The sequence below is a fragment of the Aulonocara stuartgranti genome (genome assembly GCF_965226115.1).
Source record: "Aulonocara stuartgranti genome assembly, chromosome: 22".
Classification (NCBI taxonomy): Eukaryota; Metazoa; Chordata; class Actinopteri; order Cichliformes; family Cichlidae; genus Aulonocara; species Aulonocara stuartgranti.
The window spans coordinates 11,525,748-11,541,302 of NC_138957.1; the positions used below are offsets into that span (position 1 = coordinate 11,525,748).

Below are 15,555 nucleotides of genomic sequence, written 5' to 3' on the forward strand. Positions count from 1 at the left end.
CTTTGCAAGTGTAAGGCACGTCTCCTTGGGCTTCACCTTTCAGACTTAGAATGTATATAAAAAATGGAGCTAGCTTTTAAGGTTTAGCCCTCAGACATGGAAAGAGAAAATACAACTCTACCCTGCTTACCCTACCCTACCCAGCAATTTCCTAATGTTGTAAACCTGCTCAACATTTGGCAATAAACCCCATTCTGATTCTGATTCTGATTCTGATTCTTATACTGCTTTATTCCTGTCAGCATCTGTGAATGTGACATTTTTGTGTTCTGCTGTCATGGCAGAGGGCATCATATGCATGACATATAATTTAGTCTTTTTTTTTAACACCCAACTGCCTGAAGTTCCCCAACTTCAATATTTGTCTGCGTCGGTGTCAGCAATTACTCATGACATGACTCAAAACATATGCTGGATGACAGTTATACAGGGGTTTTTTTGAGATGTCCGGAGTGATATGATTCATTTTGATAGATTTTTTTAAAAATATTTTATTATGATGAAGTATGTTGAAACTTTAAAAAAAAAATAGAAGTGTTCTGTGGAATTTTCCTTCCTTCCTTTGGATGGTTCACAGTGGGTCAATCCATTATTTTCACTCCATCTATCAACCAATGGCCAACAAAAACATAGACACTGACAAACATATTACCTGAGGGATGACCAATACATACCAGCAAGTTTTGTGCCATCAGTATCACCAATCAATCTCCAGGCCTTCAAAAACCCAGCTTGATTGCTTATGTCCAGTCATTGCAATGGTGACAGTGTGCCAACAGCAGTTTGATAAAGAAGGGGAGACACGAGGCAGGGGAAACTAAAAGCACAACCAGCTATTGTGACAAGTCAAACCAAAACCCTGCAAAGACAATACTCATGACTTTTTTTTGGTCTGAATGTACAACATACAACATACCTGTTTAAGAATAAGAAAAAAATATCAAGTTGTTGCACAACTTTTGATTTTTTGCCCCCCAAGGATATGCATGATCAGAAATGTACAAACAAATACTGAAGGTCAATATGACACAAACAAGTGCAGGTGACCTTTTTACTCTTATTACGCTGCCATGCTTAAACTGGTATTGTAATTTATATTTTCTTATTACCTAAAGACATTTTAGTTTATTTCTATTTCTTTGGTTTGGGGGTGTGTTTTTAAAATCTTGTAAGCCATTTCAGCTCTGTTGGTATTTTCTTTACTGGCATCTGTACAGCTATTCTCTTCACAGCTAGCTGAACAATCAGAAACTGATTAAATCACTGTTCAGAGTCAGGAGTTATGAGCAGAAAAGTAAAACCACGGTGCATTATTTATCGATATTTGCATAGCAAACCCTCAATGGAACCAGATATGCATTCCAGAACAATTTCCGGCATATCTTGGTGTTAAAAATAATTTTAGTATAATATTTGGCAAGAAAACACATCAACAGTACAAATGCACCAGAATAGATTTGCTTATATCTTTCTAAATGTATTTTAACCCTCTCGAGGCAGGCGTTGCCGATTTGCAACAGTTAAAAACTAACAGCCTGATTACCCCACATACATACTTTATGAGTTTTTTTTTTAACTCAGAAGTACGACTGCAGGACTTGGTTGTGCATTAGCAACAAAAAGTTTAATTTGAGCCTGAGAGGGTTAACACACTACTAGTCTTGATAATCATAAGGAATTAAGCCTACAATCCAGGAAGACTACATGTCTTCCTTGATTCAACTATATCATATCTGTGAAGATTTTCCTCCTCATATTGATAAATACATGGATTTGTACAGTTAAGCTCATTCATGTCCCTTATGTCCTTTAACACAAGGTACAAGGGTTCATCAAAGGGAACAAAAACATTGCCATGCTGTCCTAGTGAATGTTTGAACAACATGCAGTTCTTTGGAGTGTGGATTCATTCACAGTTCAAGTGACTCAGCACTTGTGCATCAGCTGGCTTTGAGAAACACTGCCACCGATCCCTGGTGTGGAGGCAGAATATTGGACTCCTCCTCCGCCTGGACTTGTTTATTTGTCATCCCACAATGCACTGGGAAACAAGGGAAGGGAGGGGCGGTTGAGTTGTTTAAAAGAACAACAGCAGGGATCTTTCAGCCAAATGGACATGTATTTACTTTGGGATATTTCCTCATCACTCATCAGTCACTGTAATGAGAATGACAAAAAAAACAGTTTTCTTCAGAGGTCTCTGTACAGCAGAGAATCTGACACCATAACCCAGCAGATTTCCCAAATATTGTCTTTCATTCTGGTGAATGTGTGCAGCAGTGAATGTTGACTGGCAACATACTGTTCATTATTGCCTTTGCTCTCATTTATAGGATTTACAACATTACTTTTGGACACGAGTCTATAGCCAGCTGACAATAAATCTTTTTATTTAGCTAAAATGATTTTAGCTGATCAGTCTTCTAAAATAAATAGACTTAGATTTCCCAGTGATGCCACACATGTACCCCCAGCTGTCACTGAACAACCAAGCAACCAACCAGCAACCAAGGTACATGCAGGCAGCTTGTGAAAACCTCCCAGATCATTGCTGACTTCTGTTTTGACTGTGTGAGGCTGAGCCCCCAAAGGAAATGCATATATAATTTCTGTTCCCCAACCTGATAAAAACAAGAGCAGCAATGGCATCCTGAAAATATACCCTTCAGGAGGATTTATTCACACACTAAATTTAAAATGAGTCCAACAAACATGGAGACAAAGAAATGCTTTCTCATGGCTGTTGATTTGTTCAAGTCATACCATGAAAATGAAAAGATTCAGGAGGACTGTATATCAGCACTATACAACAGTCATTTATTATAATGGCCATTATTGTAATGAAACTGCAGGATGTAATATTTGGCAATATTTTTTAAATCAACAGTCAATAAATTGACTATAAAGTGTAAAATGCAAGGGGTCAAATGTGAAATTCTGAGTAAAAAAATTCTACAGGTCCATTAAATTGACTTATTTTTACTTCCAATTTTATTGTTGTACACTCTCATAACAAAAACAGCTTAAAAATTACAAAAAACAACTGTACTAATAGCAAGTGGTTAAGCACCGGGATAACTTAAAGGCGTTAGCCAGTGGTAATGACTGTGCTAAATCATATGCGAAAATGGTTTCTGAAAATCAGCAAATTGTTGATAATGTTGATTTTAAGGGGGAAAAAACAAATTTTAACAACTTTGAGTTTTCTTATTACTTTTATTGTCAGAGTACAGTTTACCTAGTTGTACCCATGACTGTTTACTACATTAGTTAGTGTACTGAAATGTGGTAATTAAAAGCTATACAGAAATATGACAGAAGTGTGCTTATAATTACAGAAATCTGATTGTGATTAAGGTGCTTAAGTTCCCTGGGACTATCAATGTCTGTATAAAGATTTTACAGCAATGCATTTAATAGATATCATCATAAGGATTCCCTCTGGGGTGCATGGCTATATACTATATATACTATACATACTATACATTGTAGTGATATTTCCTTAAACTATGGATAGTCCACTCTGTAAATTCAAATTCAAATTCAAATTTTATTTGTCACGTACACAGTCATACACAGTACGATATGTAGTGAAATGCTTGGACAACTGCTCGTGACCTAAAGAAAACAAAAAAGGAAAAGGCTATGAATAAGATGGGAAATAAATATGAAAAATTAAAAAGGGTAAATTTAACTAGGAAGGAATAAAATATAAATTAAGGTTAAAAATGAAATAACTGTACAACACAAATTAGAATGAAGGGTAAATTTAACTGGGAAGAATAAGATAAAGTATATAAATTAAAGTTGAAAATAAAATAACTGTACAACAAAATACACAATATAGAACTATATAAGAATGTATGAATAAATATAAATAAATATATACACAATAACAGCAGCTGTACAAGTATTAACTGGAAATAAAGAAATATAATGTCCAGTGTTGTGCAATCCACATTTGTAAGTGTCTTGTGCAGTGCAAATATGCTTAAAGTGATTAAGTGATGAAGTGAAAACAATGTCCAGAAAGTCCAGTGTGTGTGTGTAAGAACCATATGTGTGGGTCAGTACTGTGTGGTGGTGTGATTGAGAGACCGTATCGCCTGAGGGAAGAAGCTCCTCCTCAGTCTCTCTGTGTTGGTCTTCAGGGAGCGGAATCGCTTTCCTGACCTCAAATGATGTATATTCCCAGAGTTCATTATGTATATGCTGTGTTATTACTCCTCAGGGTTGATTGTGCTCCACAATGAATATTTAACAAGCTGCCTATTTATGTTATGTTGGCCTGGTGAAATTAAATAGGACTTAAATCATTTGATTAGAAATGACATCAGTATCTCTTTTTCTTCACAGCTTGTAAGCATCACACTGCTCTTTTCTTACCTCATTATTGTGTTTAGTATTAAAGAATATACCTAGGGTGACCACATGTCCCACTTTAACTGAGACTTCACTGCATTTTTTCAGTGTTTTTCTGTGTCCTAGATTTTGAGACTATGTCCTGCATTTTGATCGGTTCTACAGTTCTTAAAAATCAGTTTTGAATGACAAACAGCTTTCCAGAGGCTGGCTCTTAGCCAGTGACTGCAAGAAAATGTAAGAGAGGCTGCCTCCCCAGAGGCTCCATTTGATGTCAATCACACCATGAACATCAGGGATTAAGCACATCTTTCCTTTGCCCGACTAAGAAAATTAGGAGTCAATACAAAGGTAAAACATTAAGCAAATTTCATCAAGACATGATGAAAATTCTCCCAAAGTAAATGTGAAAATATTTTTACCCAGATAAAAATGGAAGAAGGTAAGTCTCAATTTTTTTTCATTTTCTTTGACAGTTATTTTTACACTTCACATGAGGAGAATATGAGAGGCAACATATGAGTCTCCAAAAGAGTTAATATGGAAGCATTTCAGCTCCAAACCAAAACCGATAAATGGGTCGATAATGGAACAGCAGGTAAAATAACTACAGATCAAGAGAATTTGAGAATGTGGTCATAATAATGACTTTTAAGTATACTATTGTAGTTCAGTATATAGATCTACAAGAACAAATTGAATAGCTTAAAGATTATTGTCTGGAAGCTTGATTCTGACACTGGTTTCAAGATACTATCACATATATCATGCTATGATCTCAAAATTTTGAATTAAAAGATATTGAAATTTGATATTGAAAGTTTTACGAAATTTTGAGTTACTTCTAAAAGTAACTTGAAATTTTGAGATACAATATTGAAATTGTCACTTACAGTAGGGGAGACAAGCGGAGAAAAGCTTTCATATAATTGCGTCTTGAAGGCGATAGTGCAGCTGAAATTGTTGTCCCTGTATTTTTTTAATGTAGATTAACTGCTTTTAAAGAGAATTGCTGGATGTTTTCTTATTATGATAGAAAGACACAAGGGCAGACTGCCACATGTCACAACAGCAAAACTTAATACTTTGCTATGCTGATATTTTGCTATATCAAAATTTTTAACTACCACACTCTGAGACACAATAATACATCCCACGTTACCCAACACAAATAATCTTTTCATTCCACTTGTGATTTGTTGGAATCTGCTGCTCCTAATAAAACAGCTTGATTTAACCAATTTTGTCAAATGCACACTTGATACATTTCACATTAGTTTGTGCTGAATTCGTGACATTATCAAACCTCATGATGTGTAATAAACAAATTCTGGACAAAGGCCACTCATTCATGTGTTGCATCTGCTGATCAGCTCCAATCTTCTGTTTTTGATTCAGATTTTTTTTCACTTTTGTTTATAATTTTCCCCACAAGGGAACTTGTGGGGATAGGTTAATTGGATAATCCAAATTGCCACTAGGTGTGAATGTGCGAGTGAATGTGAGTGTGAATGGTTGTCTGTCCCTGTGTGTTGGCCCTGCGACAGACTGGCGACCTGTCCAGGGTGTACCCCGCCTCTCGCCCTATGACAGCTGGGATAGGCTCCAGCGCCCCCCGCAACCCTGAAAAGGATAAGCGGAAGCGAATGGATGGATGGATGTTTATAATTTTCAAAAAAGACAAAGTGAAATAATGTAAAAGATAATGATTAAATTTTAATTCAATAGTAGTATTATAGTACTATAATACTATAGTAATATAGTTTATTGTAATTGTTTCTTTTTATTTAAAGCAACAATATATTTGTCAAATTGAACAACTGTCTTTTAGATGCATTTGTGTATTTCTTTTGTACCATTTTTCTGTGCCAGTTGCAGCAAAGTCAAGTCAACTGAATACTGCAAATTTCCCACAGGTATAGCGAGAGGTATAGGTGAATAGGCAAGGTACTTTCCTACCTGTCACCCAAGGTATGCTGGGATTACCTCCTTGAAACCTAATCCTTTTTCCATTAACTTAAGTAGGAGAAGATGCATTTATTCACATTTAGATTTGAATAACTATCTGATCTAGTAAAAAGAATTTAAAAGCTTTGATAATCCAAGTAGGGGGACACAATAGCAAGGCTTGTATTTGCCACTATGATCTTATGTAAACAACGTGTGATCTCAAACTTGGAAGTGTTTCTCAATATTATAAATATTGATTATAATGTACAACTGTATAACCCATGGTCTCTGATCTTCATTACCAACAATAATAATTAGCAATGATATTAATCTGCTCTGAATATCTAAGGTTAATGAGTTATTTGTCTTCAAAACCAAACAACTTACCACCTCATTATGATTTGAACGCATAGACTGCCATGCTACGTGCCTTAGCTGTTGTGTTTGTGATAAACAGTCACAGCAATAAAAGTCAGTGGATTGAACTGTGAGTCAGGGAGCGTCTCAGGTCGCTTGGCACGTAGCACCATGCTGAAGCATGATCACTAGGGTGGGGGAGGGCAGGCACCACTCAAACTATTTCTGCTCGGCTGAAGCACTCAGTGAAAAAAAAAAAAAAAGAGGAAGCCAAGGGAACACAAACAAAGACACAGCCCAACGGCTCTCTCACCACACTGCCAGGAAACTGGGTTGGGTTTATATAGCATGGGGGAGGGGGGCAGAGGGGGAAGGGGAGAGGGAGGGGCGCAAAGAAGGAGTAAAGACGGGACTCGGAGTAGTATATGAAGGGATGAAGGACCAAAACCCAGCAGGTGTGCTCTAGCAGCATGTAATGTGTCAGCGTGGCTCAGTGCCAAACCCACTGTAGCCTCTGCAGCACAGAAACACTGAATTTTCAACAAAGTTGCAGTGATGTTGATTTATCTTTCACCTTGCTGAACAGTGCTGTTAATTTGCTCATCTCTGAGCTTTGGCAGAGTTCCTGCATCTAATATCATTTGATTCCAAAATGTCTGCACCCATTCATATAAACGATCTCCTTTCTTAGGTGTGATAAATTATTAAACTACGATCACATGGCTATTAGTTTAGAAGGAAAATTGATCTAAAATATTTCTCTAATGTAATTTTCAACTGCACCTTGTTGATTATCTGTTAACACAGATGCTATTTGTAACATTAGTTGGTATGGATGTCAGAATTCCCCAAAGGATTGCACTCTTTGTGTAATCTTTGGACCAACCTGCTCCACAACAGACTTATACCAACAGCCTACAACTTGTAACTCAGATGAATACGATGGTTATGAAGCCAACAAACTTGTTGGCTATAACTTTAGCACTGTAAAAGAGGAGTTGTTCTCTTTGCTTTGCCTGGTTAAATAAGTGAAATACATATTAATAAATAATTCCAGTATGTGTGTGGAAAAGTATAGACTACTGATAAAGCACTTGAACATTTTTTTTATTTATTTTTTTAATAGAACTGGGCATTTGGGTGTTTTTTGCATTTATGTTAATTACAACATCAATAAAGTCTTAGCTGCTTATGCATTTCACATCAACCGTTCCCAAAAATTGGAATGATAAAACACCTTTTTATTACAAGAGATAGTTACTGTATACAAGTAATATGTCTAAAGTCCAAAGTTACTGTGTTGAACACCGCATTATAAAGTCCAGCCCCAGGCTCTCCAATCATAACATATGGCATATCTTATCATTCACCGTGACAGTGAAATTATTTACAAACAACTGTGGTGCTGTCACATGGATCCAGCACTGTTGCTGTTACAGAGGTGCCTCTTTTTATCTCGGACAGCCTCCCTCTCTTCCCACATTCAAGTCGTCACTCTACTTCCCCCATCCCCCTCCCCCATCCACGTGTTCTCTCTCTCATCTGGATGGGTATGTGCAGGGCTACTTCAAACACGTGCTCTATGCCACCCTGCCCCCTCCCACAACCACCCCCACCACCTCTCTCCTCTCTCGCTATCAGCCTATTTTCCTTTGTTCAGCCCATCCTGCGCTGTGCTGTGTGATTTACTAAAGCCTGGAAGACATGTGATCACTCTGCTGGATACCAAGAACTCCAGGCAGCCAGTGTTTTCAGAGGAGAAGGAAGAGAACGAACAAGGAAAACAATCTGACACAAGCAGCTGACTACTAGGACATTCTGTATGATCTGAGAACATGTTGAATCTGCTAGAGGACACTCATTATGCCTAACAGGAATGAATGTCAAATGAAATGTTTGAGTACTATATGTGACACTTTTGAACATAATTCACTGCACCAATCCAAAACATTTTTTTTAATATCTGAATATCTAAACGCCTACTCAACCAACAAATTGGGTTGACTTTTATGATGAACACACAACATATATGATTTTAACACAATTTTAGGTTTTGGATTTGTTTTAGGTTTTTAATACCATGGAACAAGAGACGCATCAAAAGTAAGACTAAAAGGGAAGCCTGACCATCCGACTGGATCTGTAACTGACTTGGCTTATAATCAGAATTTCTGAGTATGTAACTGCAACTATCATAGCCATTAACATTGATAGACAACAAATGGCACTTTATTTATTGGTTTACCAATTTACCCATTTTACCTTCATATTAGGACGCTGTAAATACAGGGTTTTTAGAAAGTGCTTTGGAAAAAAACATTACTGGGTTGCTTTTCAGCGTTCCCCTGCTGTCTGTGCACTCCATCCTCTCTCCTTCCTCCCTCTCCAGGCCCCACCATGCTACTGAAAAATGGAGACACCATGGAAATGATGAGGCTCAGCTGGTGGTGACAACTGTAGGAAATGGAAGATATATTAATTTACCATCAGTTACCATTGCTCTGAAATTCCATTCAAGATCCTGCCTCATGGGGTAAGAATGCTCATGGTGGTTAATCCCAAACTACATCTGAGGAACTTGTTAATGTTCTCAAAGCTGTTGGGAACACAGTCACCAAAAACACCACTGGTAACACACCATACCATAATGGACTGAAATCTTGTAGGAGTCCCCTGTTCAAGAAGGCACAGGTACAGGTCTTAAGTTTGCCAACAAACATCTCAAATAATTTAGAGAAGGCTTAGGAGAAATTGTGGTCAAATAAAACCAAAATCAAGTTCTTTGATATCAATTCAACCTGCCATGTTTGGAAGACGAAAAATGCTGAGGGTACAGGACGACTTCACCTTATTGAGGGGCCAATGGACGGGGACATGTATTCTAAAATCTTGGACAAAAAACATCCTTTCCTTAACCACTGACCACTGTCCGAGTTCCTTTTGCTGAAAGTAAGTGGCTGAGGGCAACTCCTCAGAAACAGCCACTTAGCCCAATGCAAACACAGACACCACTGCAACCAATGCTTTGCATTGCGCATGGTGATATGAGGCTTTATTCAACCATTAAAATCCCTTTCATAAAGTTTGTATGCACTCTTCTTTTGCTAATCTGAAAGACATTTTTTTCTATTTCTTCTGTCGTTAATGTTTTACGAGAAACAGCACTGTAATAACATTTAGATACTCGGAAAGACTAAGTAGTAGGAACTGTCTTAAATGATGATGCACTGCAAGGTTAAGTGCTGAACCCAAAACCACAGCTAAGGAACTTGTTAATGTTCTGAACGCAGTTGGGAGTCCATGTAAAGAATGTAACTCTCCTCCACACAAACCTTTTCTAAAAGACTGAATATTAAAATACACAATTACCCATTTGTATATTTCACCTTATTGCCTTGTGAACTGCAGAGCATGCTGTTATTGACTTCATATTTATAGTTGTTTACACACGTAAATCACAGACAAACTTTTACATTTGATGGGAAACATCAAATGTAAAAGTTATGGGATTAATACGTTTTAAAGATTATATATAGTATTTCCTTATTCTAGAGATGGCATTGTGCTAAACTCAAAGGAATTTGTTCATTCTTAAAGGAACAGCTTCTTTTGGGAACAAATATTTCAAGCTGAACAGAATTTATTAGTTCTTGTCTTTTTCATGATAGTGAACAGCTTGTTATTCATCTTATCGTCACAGGCCTCAAGGGCTGGTTGTTGTTGAAGAGCAGCCAGGCCAAAAGTTTCCTAACATGACTGAACTGAGAGAGAAAAACAGAGCAGAGATACAGCATTCCAAGAGTGCTAAGAATAGCGAAGTGGACCCTGTGCTCGCAGTGCTAAGTTCACAACTAGTCTTGGGCAACAGGCAGAGTGAGTCTGAGCACATTGCCAAAACTGTAGCAGGTCGATGTGTGCGTGCTCAGCTGAATGTTTGCCTTAAGTTCATTTAGGGTGACGTATAACTTCTGTTATTTACGTCTAAGTGATTTGATGCCATAATTTCCCATTAATGTGTCATTTATGACAGAAAATGGCATTTATTAACCCTTTTGGTAAATGTAACAAGTAGTTATGATAATTCACACAGTTTTCAGTTCTTATACTAGTAATTGTGTCACCATTCTGACATTTGCTTCAGAGATAAAATTGGTATCTTTTGTTAGCTACCCGCAAGGATTTATCTTCCAGATAGATGTTCAATGATGATGGAACGATGTTCAATCTGCAGAGGTTTATGTACTCCTTTTGTATAGCAGTGTTTCCATCAAAATGCAGCACAAACCTTAATTAAATTTTAACAAAATCATTTGTCTTTTGTAGTGATGGGATTTAGGATTGGTTCTTGTAGAGAACCTGTTCCCAGTAGATCAGTTCCTTGGAACTGTTAACTACCATCCATTCTGCTTATCAGTTCCACTTCCACTACAATCAGCTGGTTCAGTTCATGTGTAAAACACTAAGCTAGCCCAGCTACAACCCTGTGTATAGCCATCATTTTCCTGTATAAATCGTTGGTTGTTACAATAAAAAATGTCAGTTAAATATATCATATAGGAGACTCACACAGTGATACTTGAGAAGTGAAAAGAAGTTTACTGGATTTACAAAAAGTGTGCAATAATTATTTAAACAAAATCAAGTAGGTGCATAAATTTGGGCACCACAAAAAAAGAAATGGAATAAATATTTAGTGTATATCAATGTGTGTGTCTCCTATATGATATATGGGGTGCCTTTGTCTGGACGTGCTTCCCATCCAGAGCTGCACAGCAGAGAGGAAAGTTCCAGCGCTCCTGGAATCCCTCTGTGATGGACCGCCAGTCTCCAGGTGAAGGCGCAGCCATGAAGTCGTCCACTAGACAGTCCCAGATGGCTGTCGCTGCCTGGGGGGTGATCTGGCACACAGTGGCGTGTCCAGCGGGGTGGCCTGGGGGGGCACAGGCCACCCCCCCAACCAGACTGGCCACCCCAGGTGCCACCCCAAAGGCAAAACAATAAAATTCAATCAAATATCAAATGTCCGATTATGTTTTCACGGTGAAGCTCAGATATCCGAGTGTAAGTGAATGCAGCATCGCTTCTGCGCTATGCGCATCACGTTAGCAAAGGTAGGAGAGCCAAGCGCGAAAGATGGCACTGCAGGAAACAATTTTTCGGTGAAAGAAAATGAGGACAGAATAAATGTCCCGGTAAGTAATATTAAGTTTGTTGAGTTTAGTAAACTTCGGTGAAATTAGAATACCAAGGAAAAAATAACACTTAAAGAATTATTGCAGCCGTCGAATATTTCAGACAGTATGCTACTGAGGGCAGCTAACATAAGAGTTATGAGTTATAAGATATAATCTAAGTTGTAACATTGCTGTATGGAGCTGCAGATTTGGTTGCAGGTTAACATAGCTGGACTGGCCATCGGGCATACCGGGCATATCCCCGGTGACTTATTTTTTATTTTTTTTTGTAATGGCATGAACAATGAGAGGTGGTGGATTGGCCAGATGCAGGTCGATGTGTAGAAATAACTCAGTTGTTTGGTGGTGGCTATGGCGGGGCTTCCACAGAGGCAACAGGTGGATGAGGGAAGGGGAGGCAGGAGGAGAGCCCCGAGGCAGCCGCCAGTCCGAGTGTCAGGTGAACTGAACTTCAGGTAAGAAGTTATGACCTGCAGTCTATCTGGGTCAGATATAAACCAAGTTTAGGTGGAGTTTATTTTCGTTGTGCTGACTTTTTACCCTCAGCTGCAATAACTCGTACTGCGTTCCAGCCAGCTTGACAGAGTTTTTATACAGCTGGGTGGGTGCTATGATGTTACTGATAGTGAACTTTATTTTATTCATAAGGTTAGTAGAGTTGCCAACGGCTCCTTAAAAAATGGAATGGTCCTTCATTCAGAGAAAATATTACGCGTTTCGTATTGAGCTGAGAAGAGACGCAGTTTGTCCCGGACTTTCGCTATAATGAAAAAGACACAAAGCTGGAGTTATTCTGTGTTTACGCTGCACAGCTGCCTCTTCTTCTCTCATTCTCTCCCCCTCCCTCTCCTGTTGCTACTTCAATCATGAAACTGATCAATGATCAGCTGATCGGCTTTTCTCTCTTGTTTATTTATCGCCCACTTTGCGCCAGAAAGAGGAAACCAGCGGATGTCGCGCTAAACAACAGCAGCACGTTTGATCAGCTGTTGTTAGAATTTATTTAATATTAATTTCTAGTATCAGCTGATGTTTGCTGGAGCCACAGCTGTAAACCTGCTGGTCATGATGTCGGTTTGGATGAGAGGGAAACATGAAGATGAAACCAGGAGATGTCCTTACTGAATCATCAGACCTGAACAGGTGATGGAGAAACAGGTTTACCTTTTAGGTGACATGAATGAGTTGAAGGGAAGTTATGAACTGTTTCTGAGAGAAAAATAACACCAGGATCCTTTTTTATGTAGCTGACAGCTGGTAACTGTGCAGGGGTGGATCTAGGAAAGTTTTGCCAGGGGGGCCAGGTAGGACATTAACAGGGAAAGGTGGGGCACAAAGAAATACTTTTCTTTCTTATTCTCATTTCAAATATTTAGCTTTTATTAAATAATTATCTGAATCTTACAACCAAAGTTTTTATCTGACGTAAAATGTATAGAAATCATACATATACCAACAAGACTGTACATCACTGTCACAACAGCATTTGTTTTCATTCAAAGGCTTTATGGCTTTAATACCTGGTGGGCCGGTCTCTAGTCAAAATGCCTGATTTTCTGTCCCAGTCCAGCCCTGCAGGTTAATACTGGCAGTGTCACCATGCCAGCTGACTGTATTTCATCATCAGCCAGTGTTGTTCTTGATCAATATTACCAAAGTTTACCATAAGGCAGCATAGAAAGTATTTACTTGCTTTCAGGTTTTATTCAAATGTTAGTCTTTTCATTTGTTTCCCCACTTTTTTCCTGTTTCAAAATCAAACACCAGTTTGTGAGAAGATTATCTTCTTTTTTTAACAGGCAGATAAAGTTTTGCATTGGCATTGGCTAATTTGTCAATTGTTTGTTACAAATGTTCGTATTTTAATATTCAAAAATGTTTTTGTCCAAAACATATGTACACTATATGTCAGTAAAAATACTATGCAAATATTGATGTCCTTGACTGCTGAATAAACACTGACTGATTGTATCTCTTGTACTTTATCAACACAGTATCTAAAAACTTTGCACCGTAGTGGTTAAAATCTCATTCTAATAAGAGTTAAAAGCGCATTCGGTTATTAGGTTTATAGGATTATTGAATTATGGTTAACGGTTGGTAGAATGTTTTTTTAAACATTATCTGCCAATTACATCTGCCACCCTTCTCCAAATCTGTGCCCCTACCTGGCCCCCCCAACAAAAATTTTCTAGACACGCCACTGCTGGCACACCATGGACACACCGACTCTGTAACTGAACTCTTGGTCCTGAAGGAGTCCCCGGTGGCAAGGAACCTGGACAGAATTGTTCAATATTAGTAGTATGTGTACTGCAGTTACAAAATACATTATTCAAATTCCAAAACACCTTTGTGATGTCAGATTTAAATTACAAAATCTTACATAAAACATTTTGTAATTATAAGGATAATATCTAAAACAGTTGTGTTTTGTTTTAACTTTAACATATCATAATTTGATTGGTAACAACTTTTACCACTACAGTGTGCCAATCACTCATAATTCCTAAACATGTCAATCAGGTAGGAATGAAGTAAGGAATTAATAGAAATAAAGAGTTGTATGTTGACATGTAGCCCTTTCCTTGCTTAAATCATTGTTAATATTTTGACAAATTAACCTGTGATAAGACAGCATATCAAGATAGAATATGCTAGATAGAACCATATAACTAAGATGAATCAAACTGTTCAGTTTTATCTAACTCTCAGTTTAAAGAAAGGCTGGTGACCCCTGTTATAGAGTCTGACAGCTGCAGGGATTATATACAAATATTAATCTATACCAGAATTAAACCAGGTCTAAATAAAAAGGAGTTAGAATCACAACAAAGATTAACCCACAGTGGTCCTAATACCAGTTTGATATCAGCAAACACCGAGAGCATACATATGACACCACAGCCGTGCTATCAATGCAAACACTGATAACAGCATAAATCGAATTAAATCGGGACTTGATGAGACCTTTCGAGTATCACTAGAAATATTATAAACAGTCGTCTCCATACCACAGTTTGCATTCAGTAAACACAGACGGCATTCATTGATAGCATAGCACATCCGTGTTAGCAGTGTATAAACGATAGTTTAGCATACATTAGCACAGGTATCAATAAAGGACTACCATATTAAACACTTTTACTAACCTCAGGCAGACGGACAGGCGCTCTGCAGGTGGGATTGAGCGCCTGTAGTTGGTGTCTAGGCGGGCGATGCTTGGACCAACGCGGAACAGCAGGTCCTCAAACTGGGCGAGGGAAAGACGGCGATATCACTGAAATCGAACGTCATCCAGGCGCAGCTCCTGGAGCAAGTGGTGAAACTCACCAAACTGCTCATGCGTCTGAAGGACCTGATGGACCCAGGTACAGCGAGGACATCCTTAACGCCGCTGCTCTGCTCTCCACAGTAAATAGAGAAGGGAGACTCTCTCTTCAAATAAGTTCTTTTTTTAAAATACTGACATTAGCCTACTGCAACTACCTTGTTTTAGTTGTGGTAGCTACCTGGGTTATGTGCCACTTCAGTATCTTTGATATACTGTTGCTGTGTAATTTATTACTATTACTGAAGGCTACTTGCTACCGAGCTAAGATTGTTAGCTGGCATTAGCTGAGGTTAGTTCATAGACTGCAGACTGTTAATTCAATTCAATTCAATTCAATTTTATTTTTTATAGCGCCAA

The 15,555-nt window shown here is 38.2% G+C and overlaps 1 long non-coding RNA gene across 1 annotated transcript; it reads left to right on the forward strand.

Moving 5' to 3' along the window:
* The first annotated feature begins 11,583 nt into the window (after positions 1-11,583).
* LOC309698731 lies at positions 11,584-14,385 on the forward strand. The gene is made up of 3 exons (XR_014274165.1): positions 11,584-11,861; positions 12,234-12,319; positions 12,885-14,385. It is a non-coding gene; the product is annotated as an uncharacterized lncRNA (long non-coding RNA).
* The last annotated feature ends 1,170 nt before the right edge of the window (positions 14,386-15,555 follow it).